This window comes from Euphorbia lathyris, chromosome 2, assembly GCF_963576675.1.
Source record: "Euphorbia lathyris chromosome 2, ddEupLath1.1, whole genome shotgun sequence".
Lineage (NCBI taxonomy): Eukaryota > Viridiplantae > Streptophyta > Magnoliopsida > Malpighiales > Euphorbiaceae > Euphorbia > Euphorbia lathyris.
Window position 1 is genome coordinate 39577784 of NC_088911.1, and position 16632 is coordinate 39594415.

The window sequence follows — 16632 nt, forward strand, 5'->3', positions numbered from 1 at the left end:
ATATTTTATTTTTAGACATAATTTCCGTATAATTTGACTAAATTTAGGTAACCTTTTTATTTTAGGAGAAAAAAATCACAAACCTTATGAAAATGGAGTTTTATGTAAAACCTATGAATTTTACGTAAATCTCTTATTTTTGGACATAATTTACGTAAGGTTTGACTAAATTTGCGTAACCCTTTTTACTTTAGGAGAAAAAATCCACAAACCTTGTGAAAATTAGAGTTTTATGTAAAACCTTTGAACTTTACGTAAATATTTTATTTTTAGACATAATTTACGTATAGTTTGACTAAATTTACGTAAGCATTTTATTTTAGGAGAAATAAATTCACAAACCTTGTGAAAATAAAGTTTTACATAAAACCTATAAATTTTACGTAAATCTCTTATTTTTAGAAATAATTTACGCAAGGTTTGACTAAATTTACGTAACCCTTTTACTTTAGGAGAAAAAATCCACAAACTTTGTGAAAATTAGAGTTTTACGTAAAACCTTTGAACTTTACGTAAATATTTTATTTTTAGACATAATTTCCGTATAACTTGACTAAATTTAGGTAACCTTTTTATTTTAGGAGAAAAAATTCACAAACCTTATGAAAATAAAGTTTTATGTAAAACCTATGAATTTTACGTAAATCTTTTATTTTTAGACATAATTTATGTAAGGTTTGACTAAATTTACGTAACCCTTTTACTTTAGGAGAAAAATCCACAAACATTGTGAAAATTAGAGTTTTACGTAAAACCTTTGAACTTTACGTAAATATGTTATTTTTAGATATAATTTACGTATAGTTTGACCAAATTTACGTAACCTTTTTATTTTAGGATAAAAAAATTCACAAACCTTGTGAAAATAGAGTTTTACGTAAAACCTATAAATTTTACGTAAATCTTTTATTTTTAGACATAATTTACGTAAGGTTGACTAAATTTACGTAACCTTGTTATTTTAGGAGAAAAAATCCACAAACCTTGTCAAAATTAGAGTTTTACGTAAAACCTTTGAACTTTACGTAAATATTTTATTTTTAGACATAATTTACGCATAGTTTGACTAAATTTACGCAATCTTTTTATTTTAGGAGAAAGAAAAGTCACAAACCTTATGAAAATAGAGTTTTACGTAAAACCTATGAATTTTACGTAAATCTTTTATTTTTAGATATAATTTACGTAAGGTTTGACTAAATTTACGTAACCCTTTTACTTTAGGAGAAAAAATCCACAAACCTTGTGAAAATTAGAGTTTTACGTAAAACCTTTAAACTTTACGTAAATATTTTATTTTTAGACATAATTTACATATAGTTTGACTAAATTTACGTAAGCTTTTTATTTTAGGAGAAAAAAATTCACAAACCTTGTGAAAATAGAGTTTTACATAAAACCTATAAATTTTACGTAAATCTCTTATTTTTAGAAATAATTTACGCAAGGTTTGACTAAATTTGCGTAACCATTTTACTTTAGGAGAAAAAATCCACAAAGCTTGTGAAAATTAGAGTTTTACGTAAAATCTTTGAACTTTACGTAAATATTTTATTTGTAGACATAATTTTCGTATAATTTGACTAAATTTAGGTAACCTTTTTATTTTAGGAGAAAAAATTCACAAACCTTGTGAAAATAGAGTTTTATGTAAAACCTATGAATTTTACGTAAATCTCTCATTTTTGGACATAATTTACGTAAGGTTTGACTAAATTTGCGTAACCCTTTTACTTTAGGAGAAAAAATCCACAAACCTTGTGAAAATTAGAGTTTTACGTAAAACCTTTGAACTTTACGTAAATATTTTATTTTTAGACATAATTTACGTATAGTTTGACTAAATTTACGTAACCTTTTTATTTTAGGAGAAATAAATTCACAAACCTTGTGAAAATAGAGTTTTACATAAAACCTATAAATTTTACGTAAATCTCTTATTTTTAGAAATAATTTACGCAAGGTTTGACTAAATTTACGTAACCCTTTTACTTTAGGAGAAAAAATCCACATGTGAAAATTAGAGTTTTACGTAAAACCTTTGAACTTTACGTAAATATTTTATTTTTAGACATAATTTCCGTATAATTTGACTAAATTTACGTAACCTTTTTATTTTAGGAGAAAAAATTCACAAACCTTGTAAAAATAGAGTTTTATGTAAAACCTATGAATTTTACGTAAATCTCTTATTTTTAGACATAATTTACGTAAGGTTTGACTAAATTTGCGTAACCCTTTTACTTTAGGAGAAAAATCCACAAACATTGTGAAAATTAGAGTTTTACGTAAAACCTTTCAACTTTACGTAAATATTTTATTTTTAGATATAATTTACGTATAGTTTGACTAAATTTACGTAACCTCTTTATTTTAGAATAAAAAAATTCACAAACCTTGTGAAAATAGAGTTTTACGTAAAACCTATGAATTTTACGTAAATCTTATATTTTTAGACATAATTTACGTAAGGTTTGACTAAATTTATGTAACCTTGTTATTTTAGGAGAAAAAATCCACAAACCTTTTGAAAATTAGAGTTTTACGTAAAACTTTTGAAATTTACGTAAATATTTTATTTTTAGATATAATTTACATATGGTTTTGCTAAATTTATGTAACCTTTTTTATTTTAGGGGAAACAAATTTACAAACCTTGTGAAAATAGAGTTTTACGTAAATCTTTTATTTTATTAGCCTCTATGTTAAATATCTAACATATTGTTTAGTTCTCGTATTTTAATAATATATTGTTTAGTACTTATTTTTTATTTTGATCAACTGTTTTATCACTTAAATTTTTAAATTATTGAACAGATTAATCCATCTACAAGGGACTAAACTGTTGAATTGAGCTAGAATTAAGGACTGAATAGTGTATTATTAACATATAATAACTAAATGATGATTAGATTAAAATATAGGGACTCATATATTATTTACCTTGTAATTAATAATCTTTAAAATTTCCATAATTAAATATTACCTGCTATAGCAGGTTACCTTTTTTATTAATTTTAATTTACCTTATTTTTATTTACACATGTCCAATTACTATTGGATACTAAAACAAAGTATAGTTACTTTTTTTTAGAGGTGGCAAAATGACACACGACCCGATTACACGACACGGATTTTTAGTGTTAGTGTTGAGCTTAATAGGTAATAGGTCATTTTTGGGTTGACACGAAATTGACACGCTAATTTGTGGGTTGGGTTAGTGTTGATATGTGAACCCGAAAACGACACGAAATGACACGGATATTGAAAATTATTGTTATATTCTCTCGTGTTTTTTATGTGATTTTATTAATAAAGATAATAAAATTATAATTATTAGTTGCAAATATTGATTTGAATTTCTTAAATTGTTATAAACACATTACATGATCCTCTAAGATGATATTATTGAACTTTTCGATAATTATTGTTAACATACTAATCTAAAAATGATACAAAATGTTTAAAAACAGTACCATATCTTCTTATATTTTTAAGAGTTATTATTAATATATATGCATAACAAAATTACATGTAACCCGAAAACACGACACGAAATCGACATTAACCCGAATAGGTTAACACGACTTTGACACGAAAGTTTTTGGGTTGGGTTTGGGTTTACTCTTTTTGACACGAACCCGAAATGACACGATACGAACACGACTCGAACACGACAATTGCCAGGTCTACTTTTTTTCCAACAAAGTAATTATAGAATTTACCTTAATATAGATTGTAACAGAATGATTTTTAATGAGGTTTTAATTGATGATTTTTGTTTAGAAGACTCAATTGATAATTTTAGCTTAGTTTAAAAACCTGATTGATGATTTTGATAGTTTAAAATCCTAATTGACCTCAAAACCTTAGTTTGGGGAGCCAAATGTTACTATTATCTTAATACCTTTCATTCATCATAATATTGAGTAATTCAATGCATATCCCTATAAAATTTAGGGAAAAGTACAAAAATAAACCTTGTGGTTACACCTGTTTTCGATTGCAGTCGTCTGGTTTAAAATTTTACAAAATGATACTTTGAGGTTCATTCCGTTAGCAAACACATACCAAATTGACTAATTGTGTTAAAAGTCAAAGGGAAAAAAGTTAATTTAGTCCTTATACTTATTTATTTTATAAATTAACCTCCTTTATTGTCTAATTATCACAAACAAACTCCAAAATAAAAAATAAAAATCAAATACACCATCTTCTCCATCCCTCTTTATTTTATTTTATTTTTCTTCTTTCTCTCTTTTCTTTTTGTTAATTTCTCTCTAAAATCAATTGAATTAAAGGTTGGACATTAATATTCAAAATGGGTAAGAAATTGTCATGTATACAGTTAACCGATCCCCATAGAAAACAATGCCAAATTAGACTCTGGAGAAGGAGAATCAAAGACTGTTATGGATAATACCAGCCGCTCCGAACAAGATTCAGAGCAGAAACACAATCCTAATTTAGCTTCTTTAACTGATATTCGTGGAGAACATGACAACCCCCCAACCTCCACGTCACTCTTTCGGACGAATTCCGTTCACTAATCTCAGTCAGGTCGATGCTAACCTAGCTCTCGCTCGTGCCCTCCAAGAACAGGTCTTTCTCTTATCATCATTTCTTTTTCTTTTAATAAAGCTATCAATTTTTTACTTTCATGTTTCATTCACTGCTCCTCTGCTCCCTGTTCCATCCCAATTTCTAATTTCTTCTACATCGTACTCAACTTTTATTTTTATGGTTTCTTTAGTTTATGGCTTAAAGTATTATTTGGCCTTTGATTTATCTAAAATTGTGTTATTTGGCTCTTGGTCTATTATTTGGTCACATTTGGCCCTTGACATATTCCATTTGGTGAAATTTCACCCATTTTGTATACTTAACAGAATCATTATCTCATTGATAAGTAACGTGATATTTTTCCAAATTATATGAAAATAATTAATTAGATTAAAAAAAAGAAAAAAAAACAAAAAACAAATCTTAAACTAAAATCTATTAAGTTCAAGTGTCAAAATATCATTACTAATGAAATACTGACTAGGTTAAGTTTGAATTCAAATTTGGTGAAAGTTCACCAATTTGGAATAGATCAGGGGCTAGATGTGATCAAATAATAGGTAATGGTCAAATGACAAAATTTTGAATAGAGGAGGAGTCAAATAGTATTTTAAGCCTTAGTTTATTGATAGCCTCATGTCAATGTGTGATTTTCTTTTACTAATGGAAGTGATTACGGAAATTGGGAAGCTGGAAGCTATTTACACGATGGTGATGCTGTTCTTTTTCATTCCTTCGTTCTTCTTTGCTTTATGGTAAATTGTAGGTTACTAGGATTTTTTTACCATTTTGAATATTGGGTTGGTTTAAAATGTCCAGATCTTTAATTGATTTAGAGATAAATTAATAAAAATGAGAGAGATTGGAGAGAGAAAGAAAAAAAAAGAAATTAAAGATAGATAAAAAAGATGGTGTATTTAATTTTTATTTTTTTATTTTGGGGTTTATTTGTGATAATTAGATAATAAATGAGGTTAATTTATAAAATAAATAAATGTAAGGATCAAACTAACTTTTTTCCCTTTGACTTTTAACACTGTGTTTGCTAACGGAATGAACGCAATGTATCTGTTTACCAACTTTTAAACCACATATTCTATGTTTGAAAATGATTCAAACAACAAGGTTTATTTTTATATTTTTCCTTAAAATTAAATATCATGGTCTCAATTCTTACAATTATGAAACTTTAAAGACTTAATATGAAAAAATTAAAAATTATGTACCAAATTCTTGAAACCCAAAAATATAAGAGCTTAATCCGTAAAATATTTGATTAAATTTGGAGGGAAATTAAGAAATTTAAATCTGTACGTTTCTTGGAGGGGAATTAAGAAGCTTGTTATGTTATATAAACAATAATTTGAATAATCAGCATCGGGTTTCTAAAATCGCCGGAAACTTTTTTCAACTTCACCTGGTGTGCGAGTCGATATTTCCCCAAACGGCAGAAAGAAAGGTAATGTTTTCAAAAACTAAACTTGAGATTAATGAATGGATACATCTTCTTCTTCTTCTCACATTCCAAATACAGCGAATCGATTTTTCAATCTCCCTTTTCCGTTGATTCAACTTCTTTCTTTTCTATCCATGTCTTCTGGAAATTTTGGGTTGAACGAGAAACAGTTTCAGATTCGTTCCAAATACAGCGAATCGATCTCTTCAATCTCCCTTTTCTCTCTTCCAAGAACCAATATCAGTTCTTCCACCGACCAAAAAAAATATCAGTTATTCCAGTAAAAAGTCCAGCTATCGTAAAATACAAATAGCGGCAAGCCGGATATCCTTTCTAGATTGGTTAGAAACGCATTTATCCTACCACAGCAATCTGATCGGAAAACATATTTGAGTATCTTTCTGCGTATTTTCCAATACATTTATATAGATTTTATATTAACTTTTTCTTTTTTGGTTACTAAGTCTCTTATATCCACTGATCCATAATAAATGCAACCTATCCAATTCATACTCGCTTTTTGTATTAGATATGTTTATAAAAAAATTAATTAAGTGATGGATTTTTAATATGTCACACATATTGAATCTTTCATCAACGGTTTAGTTAACAAGCAGTTAATGAAAGACACAATATGCGTATAAAATTAAATATCGTGGACTTAATTCTTACGATTATGAAAATTTAAAGACTTAATCTCAACAAATTAATGATTATGTACCCAATTGTAAAAACCCCAAAACTTAAGGGCTTATCCTTAAAATATTAGATTATTTGATTATATCTTTGGCGAACGAAAGGAAGTGGATATGTGATAGGAAAATTAAGAAGTTTGTGGTTATATAAATAATGAGATTATCTAATTTGAATCATTAGGTTTCTAAAATCGGCTACTTACTTGAAGAAAGGAAAGGAAAGGAAAAGAAAGAAACGATGAACTACAATGGGGATTTGTCATATGGGTTTAGATTTGAACCAACTAATACTCAGATTCTCATCGATTATCTATTGAAGAAAGTGAAAGGTTTAACACTTCCATGTGATTACGCTATCACCGATTGTGATCTCTACGACGGTAAAGATAAATGGAAGGAGATGTTCCAAGCTATTCCTTTTCTGTTAGATACAAGTCTCTATTTTTTCACCAAATTGAAGAAGAGAAGCGGAGAAGCAAAAGAATACAGAGATGCACTTCCTCTGGCACTTGGAAAGAAACTCAAAAGGAGAAAACCATTTACTCTCAAGAGCAGTGTATCGGTACCAAAAAGTGTTTCAAGTTTATGCCTAAAATCAAACCCTCCAACTTGAACTTTCGGTGGCTTATGGATGAATATCGTCTCGATTCTTCCTTTCTCGATGAAACTGTAAGTGATTTCATTCCTTAATTTCATATGATATGATGATAATTAGTTAGCTAGGGTTTCGTTTTTTAAATCTCTACTGATCTTCTTCATTGTTATTTGATGTTTAACAGATGAATGAATATGTAGTTTGTCATGTCAAACGTGAAAAAGCGATCAGGTCCAGGTCTTGCTACAACCAAAAAGACGACGACACAGCCATGGATGTTGCTGCAACTGCAACCCCTTTGAATTCAAGTGCATGCTGGGAAAATGGAGATACCTTGAGGCTTATTTGTACGCAGCCGATCAACCAATCAGTGAAGAAGAAATAGCCTCCAGTACTGATGATGCTAATTATTCAACAGGTACCATTCAATTGGACTTTATCTAACAGTGATGATATTGAATATGATCATCAACCAACCACCGAAGAAGAAAAAGCCTCTAATGGTACTGATGATGCTAATTATGCAACAGCAACAACAACATTCAATGCTACGACTTCATCTCAAAATGAGCATCAACCAAACAACATAGCCATGAATTCAAGTTCCTGCTGGACTGATGCCGCTGAGCTTGAGGATTATTTGTGCGTCCCAGATCAACCAATATCAAATTATGCAACCACAACATTTGATTCGAGTTTTTTTACCGGTGTGGAACTGCTGGAGCCTCATTATTTGTCTAATAATAATGAATACGATCATCAAGCAGCAGGAGTTCAAGATCATCAGATTGGAACTAATTATGGACAGCAACAGATCCGATGAGAGTCTCTGTAGAAAAGGTGTAGAAGAGCTTGCGAGCTTTGTTAATTGTAATTTACATTTCTAATTTCTAATTTACAGCGCTAGACCCTTATATTGGTATGGTCTTCAATCACTGCAATATTGATATTTGATGACCTCTCATTTCCAATTTATATTAATTTCTGTCATTTTTCTAATAAAGTTATATTAATTTCCCAAACTCAAAGTATGTATGTTTGTATGGCTACAAATTTGAATATCATTTATTTAACAATGAATTGAGGAAGTTGTATTTGTGTTGAAATATATAAACATATAATTAAGCAGCTGTATCGTACCCATTTAGTACTGGAAATCCTGAAGCAGTTGCACTGCCACTGCCACCAGTATAAAAATTAGGATTGGTGTAATTTTATCTCTAACGTTTAAAATGGTGCAATTTTATCCCTAAAGTTGATAAATTGGGTCAATTTTTGACACTATTATAAAACACCAATATTTTTGTTCATTATTTTGTACCAATTGCATAACAAATCGTTCTAAAAAAAGGATTTCATGTTTTTTATAATTTAATAATAGAATTAGAGGTTAATATTTATAAATTCGATGAATTTTTTGATTTTTTTTTTCTAATTCGTTACCGTATCAACGCCATTATTATACGCTTCAATATTATTAGATATTAATATGAATTAGCTCTTTAACTATAAGTTTTTTTATTTTTTATTTACAAAGTTTAGGTAAGGAAATGCCTACCCATTCACCACATACCTTGATAAGGATTTAAAGTAATATGTTCGGGAAAAATGATATTTTATTCTCTATAGTATGGGCAAGTTTTTTAGGACAACTTATTACTCTAGTACGTACCTTATAGCATGTTGGAATTCAGGTCCATCTTGATAAGGATTTAAAGTGTAATGTATTGGGACAAATGATAGTTTATTCTCTGTAATAAAGAGATGTTTGGGGTGTTACACCATATATAATATAGTAGTTGGCGTATGTTTGTAAGTGAGATTTTCAGCTCTGCTTAGTCAAGAGATTAATCTGGATTTGAGACTTGAAAAGGCACTAGAATCTTATAATAAGTTTAGTGTAATCACATTCCTACTAAACTAGTTGGAGTAAGGCTTGATGTTCTCTTAACTGTTTGAGGAGCGCTACATGTTTATTGGTATTGTTTTCAACAGGGGCGGATCCAGCCTAGAGCCCGCGGGGGCCGAAGCTCCCACGGCCATCGGCTCCGCCCTTGAGTACCGTTATTTTTGTCCCGTGTAGCTCCCTCAAATATTAGTATATATATTTAACCTATGCAATATTATCTCAAAAGTTTAAATTAGTTGAGCTGGTTAAGAGTCTTGTTTTAAGGTGAGAGGTCATGGGTTCAAATCATACCAAACTCATTTTTTTTGTTGTATATGAAGTTATTTTTAGTGAGCTGCTATATACCGCATCCAAATTCCGGTCCACCGCCCATTTGTGACATATTTGCCCTCCTCACTTTTTGAAACAAGAAAGTGGAATTTTCTCAAATCCTCTCTACCTTCTTTGCATTTTCTCTCCAAAATCATAAATCCGAACAACAATAATTAAAATTATGAAAATAATTGATATGTGACAATCTGAACCTCGAAAATGGATGATTACGAGTCGGAAACATTAAGATTTATATTTTTTTATCAAAGAACTCATGAAAATAATACATATTTTTCATGACGATTTTGCATTTTTCGTCACAAAAAATAGGAGAATTTTTAATTTTTCGTCACAAAAAATTGAATGATTTAGTATTTTTCGTCACTAAAAATTTTCCGATTTTGTATATTTCAAAATTTGGCCTAAACGGATGCGTCATACCACCCGACCCATGGCGGGAATGGATGCCGCATACCGTCCGACCCATGGCGGGAACGGATGCCGCATCCGTTTAGGCTAACTTTTAAATTTTCTCTCAAAAAAAAAAATTCTCAATTTTGACAAAATTTTTATGGCAAGGGCAAAATTGTCCAATGGGGGCGGTGATAGGGAATGTGGGTGCGGTATATAGCAATAGCCTATTTTTATTATATCTCTTTTTTTAAGAATTTATTGTTTCTTTTCTATAAAACAAATAAATTTTCTATATAAAAAAAATCAGAGATTCAATTAACTTAATTTCTAAATTAAATTTTATGAAAATTATAAAAAAAAATTATAGCTAAAAATAATAATAAAAAAAAGTGTGAAAATGTTACAATTTTTAGCTTATATACAAAATTTGTCCATTCCTAACAGGCTGGACTTCGAAAAATTTATAATCAGACTAAAATTAACCCCGGACATGGATTCCTGGATCCGCCACTGATTTTCAATCACTGGGGTATCGATATTTGATGGACTCAAGTCCACACACATACCATATCAATGATAATGTTGGTTAATATTCTCATGAGATAAATTTGGTCTTCTTCGACAAAGATTCGGTTATATGTTCCTTCAAAACAGAAATGAGCCGAGATCCAATGGGAGATAATATCATTATCTATTACACCAAACTCAATTTTTAATTATTTTATAGTTAACAAGCAATCATGTTTGCATACAGTAATACTCCTACTAATTAACTAAAAAGAAGGAAGCAACGTAAGCCATAACCACTCCACTCTTTACAATTTGATTGATTAATGCCTGCCCCCTCATCTTTATCTTCTCCTTTAAAGTTCAAACCCTCTCTTTCCAATTTATATTAATTTCTATATATCATCTAATTAATTTGAGTTTCAGTTCCAAGGATGGATAAAAATACATATGGTCAACCTCAAACTCAAGGTGTGTATGTTTTTATGTTTATTTAACAATGAATTGTGGAAGTTATTGTATTTGTGATGAAATATGGAAATATATATGCAGCTGTATTTAGTAGTGAAAATCCTGAAGCAGGTGCACTGCCGCCACCACCAGTATTAAAAAATGGGGGCTCTAATCCAACTGAAACTAAGTCTAAGGGAAATGGGTTTTGGAGGGGATGGTAATTATTCTCACTCTTTCATTTATAAGTAATGAATAAATTGGATGAATTAATGTATAGTGTTCTGTATGTAGTTGTGCAGGGTGGTGCTGCTACTGCTGTCTCCACGCCTGCTTTTGAAATAATTTAAAATAATAAATATTAAATATTTGAATAATTTATAGTAATAATTAAAATTTTAAGAGAAATAAGACATTACATTTGAGGATAATGTTGTATTTTGAATAAAAAAAACTATCTATTCCATTCTATTTTGTTCCACCAACCAAACATAGGAATAATTATTCCTAGAAATATCTATTTCATTCTTTGCTATTCCATTCCTTTCGAATAGTCATTCTATTACATTCCATTCTATTTCGCGAACCAAACGGCACCTAAGAGTTACAATTTCTGTCTATACTAGGACTAAACACTCATTATTTTTCTTTCACATGCTTTCAATCTCACAATGAATCTCTCCATTCTCAAATCTAGAATGGCAATAGATACTGTATTCGGTACTATCTGATTCTAATGAGATTATCGGTACCTTATATAAAAGGTATGAGATTAATAAAATTATCACTGACGGTTATGGGACGGGTATGGGAATACCCCTAGGGTACCGGTTACCCAGTACCCGCCATATATTTGACTATTTGTTTTTAGTTTATTTTAATTTCTTGATAAATGTAGTGGTTTAGAATTTTAAATTTGGGGTTGTACATCTCGTGGGTTGGAGCAGGCCGAGAGATGGGGTTGTAAAGTTAAATTCGGATGGCTCCTGCCTTCTTAATGGTAGGATTGCTGCAGGAGGGGTTCTTAGAGACGCGGGGGGCGCCTGGCTTTCTGGGTTCACCCAGAATTTGGAGTTGGGTTGTTCCTTCTCTGCGGAGCTCTGGGGTATTCTCTCTGGTATCAAGCTTGCTAAAAGTCTAGGCTTTAAGAGGCTTTCTGTGGAGTCGGATAACATGGAGACCATCAAAATGATTTCTGATAATCATGCTTTTGGTATTAATAGCCGCAACCTTATCAAAGCTATTAAAAGGCTTTGCTCTTCCTTTGAGATCGTAGATTTCAGTCATATTTTCAGAGAGCATAACCGTGTTGCTGATCGCTTGGCTGCTGCCGGCCATGAGGGGGTGTTAGGTGTTACTACCCTTTCTGACCCCCCTAGTTATCTCTCTTCCCTTCTTCTTGAGGATAGGATTGGGGTTAGCTTCCCTATGCTAATTCCAGGTTAGTTTGTTCTTTGTTTGTTTTTCCTTTTCTGTTTCTACCAAAAAAAAAAAAAAGAATTTTAAATTTGGAATATTGGTTAAATTTGTAGATGGATTATTTTATGGATGGTCTATTAATTTATTTTTTGGTAAATTTGTAATATTTTTTTATTTTATCTATTGATTTTTAACGGATAAGGGTATCCGTGGGTACTCACAATTTAAACGGGACATGATGACCTGAGATCACAAAAGATAAAAGAGGACCAGAATTCTGACGAATCCTCTCCGATCCTAAAGTTAAAAGATATTAGAGATAATATCTAGCCAACAAGTAACAAAGAGTAAAGTATAGAATAGTTGAAGTAAGATACCAGAGCTTGTGAAATGTCTCTGCTATTTATAGATAAAATAAAGTGTATCTAGACACGTGGTAGCACCTAATAGGTCTTCGGACCCTATCTTTCCGTGCCACAATATTTCCAAAAGTTTATCCATGGTTTTGGCAAATGACTCTTTCTTTGCCCAAAGAAGATAAAAGGGCTCATCTCCCCCCGCATCCACAAAACTAGGCATGTTTACCCAATTCTTGGAGTGGGAAATGAAGTTTCCACTTCCTCAAGGTATAGAAGCCATTTTAGCCGAATTTAACATTTATCAAATAGAATGAAATAGAATAGCTATTCTTTTTTTTTATGGAATAGCTAATCCATGTAATCATGGAATAACTATTCTTTAATGTATCAAAGGAATAGTCTATTCCTAAGTTTGTATTTTTGTAATTTACAAAATTACTCTCTATTAAATTTTCAATTTTCTTTCTACCCCATTTCTCAAATCCTATATGTTTTGGCGAATCCATAATTAATATCATAAAAAACGTGAAAATGAAAAAAATGAGAAAAACGGTTAAAAAATGTAAAACTACGAAAAATATGAAACACAAAAACGTGAATAATGTAAAAACGTTACAAACATGAGAATATGCAAAAAAAAATGCAAAAAACATGAAAACGGGAAAAACAAGAAAACCCAAAAAAAGCAAACACATGAATAACGTGAAAAATTGACAAAACACGAAATATACTAAAAACGTGAAAAAATACGAAAAACACGAAAACGTGAAAAAATATAAAAATACGTGAAAAAATACGAAAAACATGAAAACGTAAAAAATGCTAAAACACAAAAATGTGACAATACGTGAAAAACGCGATAAACATGAACATGGAAAAAACTCAAACAAAATACGAAGTAAAAAATACAAAAAACATGAAAAGGCATGAATAATACGAAAAAGTAACAAAATGCGGAAAATACAAAAATAAGAAAAAAACGAAAGCACCAAAAACGGAAAAACTAAAACGTGAAAATGTGAAAAAAACAAAAAAAATGTAAAAAAAATACAATAACGTGAATAACACGAAAACGTGATCAAACGCGAAAAATACGAAAATATGAACAAACACAAAAAACAATAAAACTTGGAAAATATGAAAACACGTAAAAAAAATGCAAAAAAACATGAAAATATGAAAAAACTTAATGAACACATTTTTTATATTTTCGTGTTTTAACGTTTTTTCACGTTTTTCGCTTTTTTCACATTTTCGAATTTTTTTCACTTTTTTATGGTTTCACGTTTTTCTTTGCATTTTTTTTCACGTTTTTCTTTTTTTCATATTTTCCTGTTTTCCACATATTTTTATGTTTTTTTTTTGTGTTTTTTGCATTTTCTTGTTTTCATGATTTTTTTACATGTTTTTCCTATTTTTGCGTTTTCATAGCTTTCCATGTCTCTATAATTATGTTTTTATTGTTTTTTCGTTTTTAAAACTTTTCGTGTTTTTTTCCGTCTTTCATGTTTCCCCTTTTTTTTGTATTTTATCTATTTTTAAAATAATATATTTTTTTTTTTGTAGAAAAAAGAAAGTAAAGACAAAACAAACACCATAACAAATTAACCCTGGATTAGCCTAGGAAAGCTAATCCCCGCAATATCTTCAGAAAGCAAAGATAACAGGAAATCAGGAGGAGAAGAGAAAATTGTAATAACCTAAATTGTGGATATATATATATATATATATATATATATATATATATATATATATATGCGCAAATAGTATTATCAGTAAAAAAAATTATTTGATTTCAAAAATTATTATTTGAAATAAAAGTTGTTATTTAAATATAATATATTATTAATTGAAATTTCAGTTTTACTCCTAAACTTTAGCCACTACTTTTGAAAACCTAGTTTGTGTCAAAAAAGAAAAAAAAAATGTTCACTCTTTCTCTTTCAAGAAAGAAGCCGCCGCACTTTTGCCTCTCTTTACGTTTTTGAAAGAAAAACTAGAATCTAAATTTTGCTGCACTCTTTGGATCTTCTTTGTACCTGGAAAAGACTACCAAAAGCTATTTAGATAAGTTTAATTCTTTCTATAATATTATATTGTTCTTCATAGGAAACTGTTCCTCAAAAATTCCAGAGACCTGTCTTTTCCAAGCTTGAAAACTGTATCTAAATAATTTTCTTTCTGGAACTATTCACCTCCTATTCCGTAGACTTCCTCTAGGCTTGGATTTAGTGATTCCTTAATTTGCTTTTTTTTTTTGTTTTTTGATTTAATGGTAAACGTTTTAGCCAAGCAAATACTTTTTTTCATATTATATAAATTAGCTTTGTTCATGTTGTTGATTATTTTATTGGGGTTTGGTGGTTTCCCTGCAAAACATTTTAATTACAAGTTGATTTCAAATTAGGGGATTATTTGTATTAATTATCAACAACTTATAAATGACTATTTCTTTTTGAAAACCTTGCTTGCCTTATAAAGCTCTTAATTGAGTGATTTTTTTTCCATTGGCATTTTCTTTCCAAACCATTTCCGCAAATTGAGTAACAATTTCATAGTCCATAGTTAAGTTTACAGATTACCTAAAATGTTAATTACCCATTAGTTTGGACATGATTAATATTAGTTGATTCGTTCTTCCTTTTTCTTGAACCTATAGGAAATCCCGATAGTCCGCAAATTGACTGATTCGAACTTTTAGGACGCTCACATCTGCTCGAATATTCAGGTGAGTGGTAATTATAGTACATGACACTGTTTGATTGAAATATTAGACTGAAAAACTGTTTATAAAAAAAACTAGCGTTTGACTGTATATTTTCGTTTCTAAAAACGTATAGCTTAAACCTTATGTTTACTAAATATCCGTAGTATTAGAGCGTATATTCTGGGAACAGACCTTTATATTGATTTATTTTATTATCAGGTACAATGAATTTATTAAAATTTGGTTTGATATGATTCGTAGTTTCTGATACGCGATTTATCGCAGTTATTACCTCTGTTTTAGAAATCTGATAATTCGTTCAATCAGTTATGATTTTTCTGATTTATATATGTATACTATATGTTTTCAAACTGGTACAAGTGCTCAGTATATTTGTATCTGTTATCTGCCTCTCACCGATCTTCATAACATTAGGTCCTTGCATTTGTCTTTGAGTCAGGTTGTCAGTTGTCAGTTTATCGTCAGTTGTGTCAGCATTAGAATCATGCATAAGATCAGTGAAGGCGATTATCTGTTATCTGTATCTGTTATTGGTAGCGCTTACCATTTATCTGGCCCTGGTGGTGTGCAGTATCACCACTCTGTTACACTGTACCATGTGTTTTAAAGCTTATGCCTTATTTTCTGATTATTCTAATATTTGATATTTTGAAAGGCTTCAGTATTATATTTGACAATTGATTACCAGCATTTTGATTTGATTATCTAATATTGACCTTTTTGTTTAACTGAGTTTGAAATACTATATTTGTCATAATTTAAAAGTATCAGCCTATCTGCATGTTCCTTTTCTACTGTGTACTATAGCTACTGCTCACTGAGGTTTTCGCTCGTATAGACGAAAATCTCATACCACGTTGAATATTTCTTTTTCAGATTAAGGTCCCTGTTCGTGAGGTAACCCTTGGAATGATGTTGAAGGAGACTGCTTAATGATTTAGCTTCATATTATTTTGGAGACTTTTAATTATTGAGATTTGACTTGAATAATTTGATTCTTTTAAGGCTTATTGATGTAATTGAGATGATTTGGATATTCTGTTAGTAAATTTTGGAATTTCTATTAGTTCAGAATTAAGGCTAGCATAGATTAAAGTTAACTTAATTTATGTGCCGGTCATGGCCTGGGTTGGGTCGTGACAAAGGTGGTATCAGAGACCAAGTTTGGGTTCTTATAAACTTACTGTATAGGATTCACGTGTTCTGTTCGTACCCCTTATCTTGC